General features: G+C 36.6%; 1 protein-coding gene across 2 annotated transcripts in view; it reads right to left on the bottom strand.

The window, feature by feature from the left end:
* Positions 1-11185, bottom strand: part of Il1rapl1 (interleukin 1 receptor accessory protein like 1) — a 1306889-nt gene that overhangs the window by 744523 nt on the left and 551181 nt on the right. The gene's annotated exons all lie outside the window — the stretch shown is intronic.

An 11185-nucleotide genomic window follows, 5' to 3' on the forward strand; every position in this document is an offset into this window, starting at 1 on the left:
AATACTATTCAGCTTTTAAAAATGATGAATTTATGAAATTTCTTGGAAATGGATGGATCTGTTGGGTATCATCCTGAGTGAGTTACCCCAATCACAAAAGAACTCACATAATATGCACTCACTGACAAGTGGATATTAGCCCTGAAACCTAGAATACCCAAGATACAATTTGTANAACACATGAAACTCAAGAAGAAAGAAGACTAAAATGTGGACACTTTGCCCCTTCTTAGAATTGGGAACAGAACTCCCATGTAAGGGGTTACAGAGACAAAGTTTGGAGCTGAGACTAAAGTATGGACCACCCAAAAACTGCCTCACACCAGGGTCCATCCCATAATCAGCCACCAAACACAGACACTACTGCATACACCTGCAAGATTTTGCTGAAAATACCTTGATATAGGAGACTCTTGTGAGGCTATGCCAGTGCCTGGCAAACACAGAAGTGCATGCTCACAGTCAGCTATTGGATGGAACACAGGGCCTCCAGTAGAGGAGCTAGAGAATGTACCCAAGAGCTGAAGGGGTCTGCCACCCTATAGGTGGAACAACAATATGAACTAACCAACACCCCCAGAACTTGTGCCTCTAGCTGCATATGTAGCAGAAGATGGTCTCATCAGCCATCATTGGGAAGAGAGGCCCCTTGGTCTTGCAAACTTTGTATGCCCTAGTACAGGGCAACACCAGGGCCAAGAAGGGGGAGTATGTGCGTAGGGGAGCAGGGGTGGTATAGGGGACTTTGGGGATAGCATTTAAAATGTGAATGAAGTAAGTACTTAATAAAAATTTTTAAAAATATAAAAAAATAAAATTAAATTAAAAAAAGAAAAAATTAAATTCTAGTTAAAAAGTAGGATACATTTTATCCATCTTGTTTGCACTCCCACGTGGGAGTATGACAAATTCTGGATGTAGAGAAACAGCATTTTCAGTTTCATGAGCTTCTAGATATTGCTCTTTGTAGATGAGTGGATTTTCATTCTAAGTCATGAGACAATTTTATATTCTGATATTGGATAAAATCATAAACAGATGTGTGATATACAGCTGAATGGATCAGAAATTCAAGAAAAAGGGAAGTATAGCGTTTTATTGGTGCTTTTTCTGAATTTTGGACTATGAATAGAACAGATCCTGCATCTATCACTATTGGACTAAAAAGTTAAGGAAAAATTACCTGAGGTCCTGACAAAGAACAATCTGTAGGACCACAGATATTCATAGAACAATGAAGGAAGGCTTTCTCCATGCAGAGGACCAAGAGAGGAGCATCAGGGAGCTAAAATGGAGATTCCTTTTTCCAGTGAAGTAACCACAGGTCAAATATTTGAATATGGAGTTTTTAATATTTAGTATTTAGAGTATTTTAGTATTTAAACTGTGGAGATTTTAAATGCTGCTTCTAAAAGGTCCTAAACACCATCAGTGCAAAAAGAGTTAATTATATAATTTAATGCGTTTTAAAATTTTCTTTTTATTCTCTGCCCTCTAACTATGAGTAATCCAAACACCAACTTAGATGTATACAAAAATAGGTGTCAAAGTGCAGGGCCAATAGAGAAAGATAAAACCAAACCATATCTCTAATTTCTTGACTGTAAATTTTCAGCTTGTCTCTGGATCAGGCTGGGACAGACATACATAGAAGGAGTCTTCCATAGGATAGGCTTAAAGTTATGATTGCTCTTAAACATATACTTTAATGTAAAAAGCATTTTATCTTTTGAACATGAATCAAAAGATCACAAGATGTTCATAAAAATTCTAAGAGAATATAAGAATCAATAGCCTCAAAAATCTAGTAGATAAGAAGCTTGATTTATTAGTATGTAATATTCATAGTGTTTATTGTAATGATATAATCATTAAGTCATTACTTTAGTTATTACTTTAAGCCAAATTTAGCTACATAAAAAGTCAGCATATTTAACCTTGTTCAATGACAACATGTATAAACAAAAACATATACAATTTAGTTTACTAAAATATTAACATGAGTTTCATATTGATATGCTCCTCTGTGTTGAATTTTACATATTTTAAATTATCAATTTCACAGGTACTGATCAATAGAAGTATATGAAGATATATATATATATATATATATATATATATATATATATATATATATATATATATAATATATCTGTGTATGTACTCTTATTAATATATCAAATACCAGTTTTAATTGAATGACAAAGTTTTTAATTATGCATGCCATGATTTGAGACTTAATTTTATATGTTATAGAGAGTATCTGTGCAGCTAATTGCAAAGAACAGAGTCCTTTTTAATTTTATTGGTTATTTTACTTATTTACATTTCAAATGTTGTCTGCCTTTCCAGTTTTCCCTCTACAAGCCCCCTATCCTCTCTTCCCTCCCCCTGCCTCTATGAGAGTGTTCCCCAACCCACCCACTCATGCCTCAGCAGCCTAACATTCCCTTTTCCTGGGTCATCAAGCCTCCACAGGACCAAGGAGCTCCCCTCTTAGTGATGGCAGATAAGTAAACCTCTGCTACATATCCAGCTGGATCCATGGGTACCCTCAATGCACTCTTTGGTTGGTGGTTTAGTCCCTGTGGGTTTTGGGGGTTCTGGTTGGTTGATATTGTTATTCTTACTATGAGGTTGCAACCCCTTTCAGCTCCTACAGTCTCTGCCCTAACTTCCTCATTGGGGTCTCCATGCTCTGTTCAATGTTTCACTATATACATCCACATCTCTATTGGTCTGGCTCTGGCAGAGATCCCAGAAGACAGCTATACTGGGCTCCATTCAGCAAGCACTTCTTGGCATCAGCAATAATGTCTAGTTTTGGTGTCAGCAGATGGGATGGATCCCTAGGTGGGGCAGTCTCTGTATGGCTTTTTCTTCAGTTTCTGCTCCACTCTTTGTCACTGAAATTCCTTTTGACAGGAGAAATTCTGGATTAATATTTTAAGGTGGGTGGGTGGCCCCAGCCCTCAACTAGGGGCCATGCCTAATCTCTGGATTTGTTTTCTACAAGTTCTCTCTCCCCTTTGCTGAGTATTGTGTCTAATATCCTCCCCGTTGGGTCCTGGGAACCTCTTGGGTCCCTCCCATCTGGGACATTCTGGTGACAACCCCCTAGTCCCCCTCCCTTACTGCTACACACCTATTTTCAAATTCCTGACACTTTGTACTCCCCCCACTTCTCTTCCCATATCTGAACTGCCCCCCTTTTTCTCTTGCCCTCCTCTCTTCCCAGATTCCTCTCTCCCTCTACTTCCAGAGGTTATTCTCTTCCCCCTACTGAGTAGCACTCTAGCATCCACACTTTGCTGTGATCTTCCTTCTTCTTGGGTTTCATATGGTCTGGGAAGTGTATCGTGATTATTCCAAGCTACTTTTTGGCTAACATTCACTTATCAGTGAATGCATACCATGTGTGTTCTTTTGTGATGGGGTTATTCTCACTTAGGATGATATTTTTTAGATCCATCCATTTGCCTAAGAACTTCATGAATTCCTTGTTTTTAATAGCTGAGTAGTACTACACTGTGTAAATGTACCACATTTTCTGTATCCATTCTTCTGTTGAGGGACATCTGGGTTGTTTCCAGCTTCTGGCTATGATAAATAAGGCTGCTATGAACATATGCATTATAGAGAGTATCATTGCCCCTTATTTTAAAGTATATAGAGGGTTTTTTTTTCAACTGATCTAACTTATTTGGTCTTCTGTTATCCATTTCAATTAGAGAAGAATAGTCATCTATGGAACAGCATATAAGTGAACATGGTACAAGTTGTTATGGTATTGTTACATTTATAAAAGTTTGGTATGAAATTTATCATTAGTGGAGACTTGAATTAATGCTGAAACTATTAGCATAAATCATGAATGGTTCTTAATTGACAAAAAAGATTTTCATGATGATCATTCTAATCTATAGAGAACAGTACTAATTATAGTTCATAATTATGGTTCAACACATATTTTCATCATTTAATAAGAATCTGTTATACTTTCCAGGAAGGAGAAGTATTTTTTAAGCTCTTACAAAGATAAATCTATATTTGACTATATAATTAGATAACTACATGGTGATTAATATATACCATACCCTGTTCTAATTGATTCACTAGTATTTTTTTAATTGAGCCTCAAATAAATTCAATTAAACTTAATATCAACCTATATTTTAAAGTAACCTTTATTCACCAGATATAATTTTTGTCTGGGTAGTTTACTACTAAATAGGTTCAACTTTTCTAGATCTTTCTGAACTCTGCATAGCTAAAGTCATCTGTCCTGGCTCATAATTCCTCTCATGGATGACTGATTCAAACTGGCATCTCTTTGATTTGCATTGAATTGTTCTGCCTGGAAAACCTGCCTCTGAATTTCAAAAACTGAACTGAACTGACTGCATTGACTATATTGACTGCAAGAACTGCAGGAAACTGAAGTCTATTACACTGCCTGAACTCAACTGAACTGCACTCACTGAACTGCTCTCCCTTACTAACTCACTCTGCTCCTGTCTGTTCTGAGAGTTGGGTGTATCCTATCAGTGACTCATTCTGTTAAATCTTTTTCTGATTCATCACGTTACCTGCCTCTCAATTAGACATCATTTTCAAATATGGCTGCTTCCTTCTACAAACTAACTTTACCTTCATTGTTAAGAATTAAAGATGTGTATTAAGCCAGGAGTGGTGGTTCACACCTTTAATCCCAGCCCTCTGGAGGCAGAGGCAGGCAGATTTCTGAGTTCGAGGCCAGCCTGGTCTACAAAGTGAGTTCCAGGACAGCCAGGGCTATACAGAGAAACCGTCTCAAAAAATGTAAATAAAGAAAATATCCAATGTAAAAAAAAAAAAAAAAAAAAAAAAAAAAGATGTTTATTAAGGGAATGTCTGTACTCTAGCCAGATCCTTTTGTAATCCAGGGTATGTCTGCATTCTGGCCAGACCATATCTTTGGGTTTGATCCCTTTCCAGTATTGTTGGATTATATTTCCTCTACATATATGGCTATTAAAATAATATCTCTGTCACAGTCAGCACAGATTGATACTCAATGCAAAGAAAATGACTGACTGAATATATAGAGTTGCCCAGTATTACATAACCTTTTAATACTCACAAAGTACTTTTGAATTATACAAGAAATATTATAATGACCTCATATTCCACCAAATTGTGAACATACATGCAAACCCCTCTATATTGCATGTCCATAAGAACATATATCTTGTTGTACTAATAACAGTAATAATAGAGAACATTTTTGTTTGTAATATTTTACAACAGAAATCAAACCCAAATACTAGACACTAACAACATAATACAACCCAGGGAAATGGGCATGCAACTACAAGCTAAGTTTTACTGTTGCCCATTGAACTGGCTATGAGCCTGCTATGCTGAAGACAGGGCAAACAACTGTTATATCTGGAGATATCATATTCCTGTCCCAGGAACTGCTCACAACAAAACAGATAGAAAACGTTTGTTTGTTTGTTTGTTTGTTTGTTTTAATCTTTACATAAGTGTAGGAGGTCATTCCTAGTGTTCAGTCATCACAATGAACAGAAGTGTTCCTTTTGGTGTCCTCCTTGCCTTTTTCCAAGGTACTTAAGCATCAACTAACTTATAATACTCCATAATTTCTGGGTGAGATGGGCACCTTCAGAGGCAGAGATGTGGATTTCCATCATTCTCAATGTCAACTGCAGCTTGGCAGACCATTCCACAAGAGTTGGTGATGCTAGCAGCTAACCCAAATTTAAGAGATCTACACTTTAGCCTTCAAGGCTCTTAGTTAAGACTTTGTTTCTCTGACCATACTTGGGGCACAGCATTTTGTCCTCTATGTGTGAGGGTTGAAATGTATAAGCTAGAAGCATGAAGAGGGCAATTTCCATTTCTTAGGTACCCAGGCTTGTCTGGCATGGAACTTCAGCTGAACCCAACCACTGAGGTGGCAAGAAGTCTTTTCCCATGAACCACACACATTTTCCTCATAGGTCTCAGGTGCAGGTGTTGCATTGGAATGCATTGCCTTGATCCTTTTAGCATTGACTGCAATTCTGGCCCAAGACACCAACACTGCATTGGAGGCAGTTGTAGTCACAACAGTGATGCTGACTTCCTCATAAAACACAGGAGGTTCAGTCAGGACAGGTACAGTTCCTCTGGTATGGGGAACCATTTCAAGAGGAACTGTCACATGAGACTTCTACTTTGCTCCTTTTTTTTTTTTTTTTTTCGAGTTGTCTTCATCCTTGCCTGTTTTGGTGAGTGAGTAACATTCTTCAAATAAGGCATTTGTTCTGGGAAAGGCCCTGCAAGGTGTCATTTATAAGCATCTATTTTCTGAACTTTGTTGCTCAGCTTCATCTCATGGTACCATGTCTGCAAACATCTCAGATGAATCAAGTTCACTGGGGGCAGATGTTCTGGAAAAGTGGGAACTGGTGGTACCTTTCTAAGAGTAGGTTCTGGAGTTCGGTGTCTCCTGCTTTCTCTTTTGGTTTACAGCTGTCATCTTTCACTGGCTTTCATTGCTGTTGTTGTTTGTTGTTGTTGTTTTTTGTTTTATTTTGTTTTGTTTTCCCCCTTTGCCTGGATCTTCAGCAAATGTGCTTGGTTGACTAGACATCTGGCATTCTCCTTTTTTCCTTGGCTTTTCTGTGTTCCTCCTCTTGCTTCCAATAGTCTCCATTCTTGAAATTAGATGAAACCTCCAAAAAAGTTATTCTCTATCTGTCTGGTAGTGGCACAATGGATAATGCATCAGAAGATTTCAGGTTTGACTCCTGGCTGGCTCATTTTGACTGGTATTCCTTTATCTGCATCCCTTGCTAATCATCGCCCTATGCTCCTAGAAACCATTTATTAATATACATGATCTACTGGCATTTCTAATATCAGACTTTACCAAGTTGGTCTCAACCAATAATATAATTATTATGTGAATTAGTAAATATTGGATATATTTTAGAGATGGAAAACCTGAGGCTCTCAGTATTTATGTGGTTTCTTATTTTTTAACAGAGAACCAGTGATATAATTAAAATAAAATCAATAAAATTCAAAGTTAATGAGGTGATTTATCTGTTACATATGTGCATGCCTTTGGTGTTGTGTGTTCTATGTCTATATCATGCCATTATCATTTTTAAGAATATTAATTTTGATTTTTGAGTATGAGTGTTAGTCTTATATACATATCTACAACATGTATGTCTGTAACCTATGGAGGACTAAAGTAGACATCTGATCTTCCGTAACAGGATGAGAGGGTTGTGAACTCCCATGCATGTCAGGTGAACAGAGCGGCAAGCTGTATTCCATCTCTCTAGTCTTCATGTTTTCATTTTCATGGAAATTATGAGTTGGATAATCAATAAAATAGAGTGATGAAAGCACATTCCTCACATGTGATCCTGAATCCTCACATCCCCATCTGCATCCATGCTACTCCCCAGTTCCTTTCCTCCATCTACTTCTTATGACTATTTTATTCCCCCTTCTAAGTGAGATTCAAGTTTCCTTGCTTGGGTCATCCTTTTTGTTTAGCTGTGGAGTATAGCATGGCACCTGCTTTAATTTCCAAAATTTATTTCCAAAGTGTTTGTAGAAATTTATACTCCCACAAGCAATGAAGTGTTCTCCTTGGTCCATATCCTCTCCAGCATGTCCTATCTTTCTAAATGGCTATGAAAATGAATGGAAACGTGCAACTTACAGGGGTGAATAGGTTAAGAAGGCATTTCTAGGATGAGACAGAGACCTTCAATAAGGGATGCAACCAACAATCAATAGGAGTTACCTTAGCTGTGACTCACAATACTGGGGATATGGAACATGAATAGGCCACCTCCTGTAGTCAGGCAGGAACCCCAGTGGAACAATAGAGATACCAACCCACCAAGAAAACTTTTAACCCAAAATGCATCCTATCTACAAGAAATGTAGGCACGGGGGGTTGGAGCAGAGACAGAGGGAATATCCATTCAATAACTAGCTCAACATGAGATCCATCCCATGTGCAAACACCAATTCCTGACACTATCAATTATATTCCGTTATGCTTACAGACAGAAGCATGTTGCCCTCTGATAGGCTTCACCCAACAACTGACTCAGACAAATACAGGAACCCACAGGAAAACAGTGGATGGAGCTTGGGGACTCTTACGGAAGAATAGGAGGGAGGATTGTGGGCCTCAAAAGGGGATAGAGATTCCACAGTAAGACCAGCAGAGTCAACTAACCTGGACCCTTGGTGTGCTCATAGCCTGAACCACCAACCAAAGAACATACACAGGCTTGAACTATGCCTCCCTGCACATATTTAGTAGATGTACAGGTTGGTCTTACAAGGGGGGGGGCAGTAAACTGAATGTAAAGTAAATATGTAAAATATTAAATTAAAAATAAGAACATACATTTCTTTACTTCAAAAATTGATAGTGTAATGGAAAATCTAAGATACTAAGTATGATTTCAGTTTTAATATTTGATGTAATTATATTTTAAAAATAAAAAATAACTAAATCAATAAATAAACATAAAAACAAGTCACTGGATGAATGTCAGAATGTCAGCTTCCTGTCTTGTAAAAGTTTTTTTTTTCTATTTTTTCACATGGGGTACCATGAATGCTTGGTGACCTGCACAGCATTCTTTTTATAATGTCTGGGAATTATACTAGACCATAAACTATCAATGGAGTTAATTGATGCAAAAAAGCTCCTAAATTCATAGGGAAATTGGAGATCTTAATGCTAAGCATCTAAAAACAAGTTCAAAACCATGTAATACAAACATCCTTCTTTCTCTTTCATATTTACAGATAACAATAAGATAATTCTACCTTCTAAATAGGAAATGCTGGAATTATTGAGAAGATGCATGAATTTATTTCATATGAGAATATAGCTTTTAGGAAATTTTATATCACAGAGAGTATTATATAACAGTAATAAAAGAATATAAATAGAAAGAAAATGGAATAAGGAATGGCAGCTAATATTTAGAGTATTACATGCTATTTAAATCTGCTTAATATATTATTTCATAGTGCCTTCATAAGAGAACACAAATAAACATTATTTTCAGTATCCAAATGGTGATGTAAGTGAGACCCAATAATATAAAAGAGGTTATCAAACACTAAAGAGTTGATATGCTCAGGAAAATAGATGTGGTTGACTCAAGAATTCATGTTTGGATTAGAGAACCAAACTGAAGGGATAAAACATAATTACATAATTGCTGTCTTTGGGCCTCATAGTTTTATTAAGCCACTCATAATAAAAGCATTTCACAAGCAAAAAATTTTTAAAATTCAAATGGGGGAAGGGCTTTGAGAGACATCATGATTACAATAATGTATGCTTATACCCAACTATAGCACAACACAGTTCTTTGAAGATTCATAAAAATTTCATATTGCTACATGTTTTTCTTATCCATGCAATCCTATTCATTTTGGTCTGGTTCTACACTAGATTTTTCTGTCATATCAATATTTTTATCAGTTTTAGTTTGAGAAATCATAGATAATTAATTACTCTCTATCCCTCTAGATCGACTTTAATCATTACAGAAAACGGGATTCAAAAATTTTAATGTTCACTAGAGAAAAATTCACAGTGGCAGTAATTATTGGTAATTAAATGCTTTTAAAATTAGGAAGATAAATATAGTACTATCCTGCCAGTCAAATTCCTAAGAGACATAAAAGAAGAGTCACACAGAGATTGCTTAAAGAGATGGTAGTTTTTTGTTTTTGTTTTTGTTTTGTTTTTGTAATGACAGTTGGAAAGAAAATTATTCCAACCACAAGAGTTGAGGCTTTAAGCAATATGCCCTCCTGAGAAGGTTTTTATAATTTGGGTGGAAGGTGAGTGACTTACCATATACTGGAACTTAACTTGCCTTCACCAACAGTGGAACATGAATATGAACTACATTTTGACGGTAATATTTGGCACAATTCAGTACAAAGTATAAAGTTGGATAGCTCAGAGTCTTCAGATAGAACCATATGTGATTACAAAAAGTTAAAACAAAACCAATGAAATGATTTCTAATGATATTCTGCTTATTCTGCTATACTCATAGATCCATGTCTAGCCCAATTACCATTGGAAAGGTTTTCTCCAGCAACTGATAAGAGTAGATTCAGAGATGCACAACACATCATTAGGTGGAGCTCAAATAATCCAACAGAAGATGGGGAGGAAAGATTGTAGGATCTTGATGGGTCCAGGACAAGGGGAAATCATGGCACACAAAATCAACAAAACTGAACTGAAAGGGACTAATGGATCCTGAAGGAAGTAAGAAGTAAGTAAGTAAATACATAAGTGAGCGTACATGGATTTGCTATTGGTTCTCTGAATATATGTTACAGTTGATATCTTTGTGTTCTTGTGGTAATCCTTACAGTGGGATTCAGCAGTATCTCTGACTCTTTAACATGCTCTTGGGATCCTTTTCTCCCTACTGGGCTGTTTCATCCAGACTTGCCATTAGGGTTTGTGTCTAGTCTTACTGTATCTTGTTATGGCATGTTTGGTTGGTATCCCTGGGACACCTTCTCTTTTATGAAGACAAATGGAATAGAAGAGGATCTGAGAGAAAGCAGAAGTTGGGGCTATTGGGAGGAGATGAGGAAGGGGAAAATGTGTTCAAAATATAAAATCTAAGAGAAGAATAAATTTTTAAAAAACACCATTTACATACAATTTTAAAAAGAATTTCAACAAGGTAGCTTGGACATGTTTTTCAGAAATGAAAATATTTGTTTCTCATACGTGTGTGTGTGTGTGTGTGTGTGTGTGTGTGTGTGTGTTGTTTCCAAGCCCATGCTACTTAAATCTAGGATATTTGTCTTGGTCTTGTAAACTTTATATGACCCAGCACAGGGGAAGGGCAGGGCCAAGTAGTGGGAGTGGGTGGGTAGAGGAGCAGGGGCAGGGGNGGGGTATAGGGAACTTTGGGGATAGCATTTGAAATGTAAATAAAGAAAATAATAATAAATAAATTTTAAAAAATTAGTAAAAAATAAAAAATAAACAAAAAAAAACAAAAAAAATTAACTCCTTGGATTCGGTTAGCAAGAGTTTTATTGCGTATTTTTGCATCAATATTCATAAGGGAAATTGGTCTGAAGTTCTCTTTCATTGTTGGGT

The sequence above is a fragment of the Mus pahari genome, chromosome X (assembly GCF_900095145.1).
Source record: "Mus pahari chromosome X, PAHARI_EIJ_v1.1, whole genome shotgun sequence".
Lineage (NCBI taxonomy): Eukaryota > Metazoa > Chordata > Mammalia > Rodentia > Muridae > Mus > Mus pahari.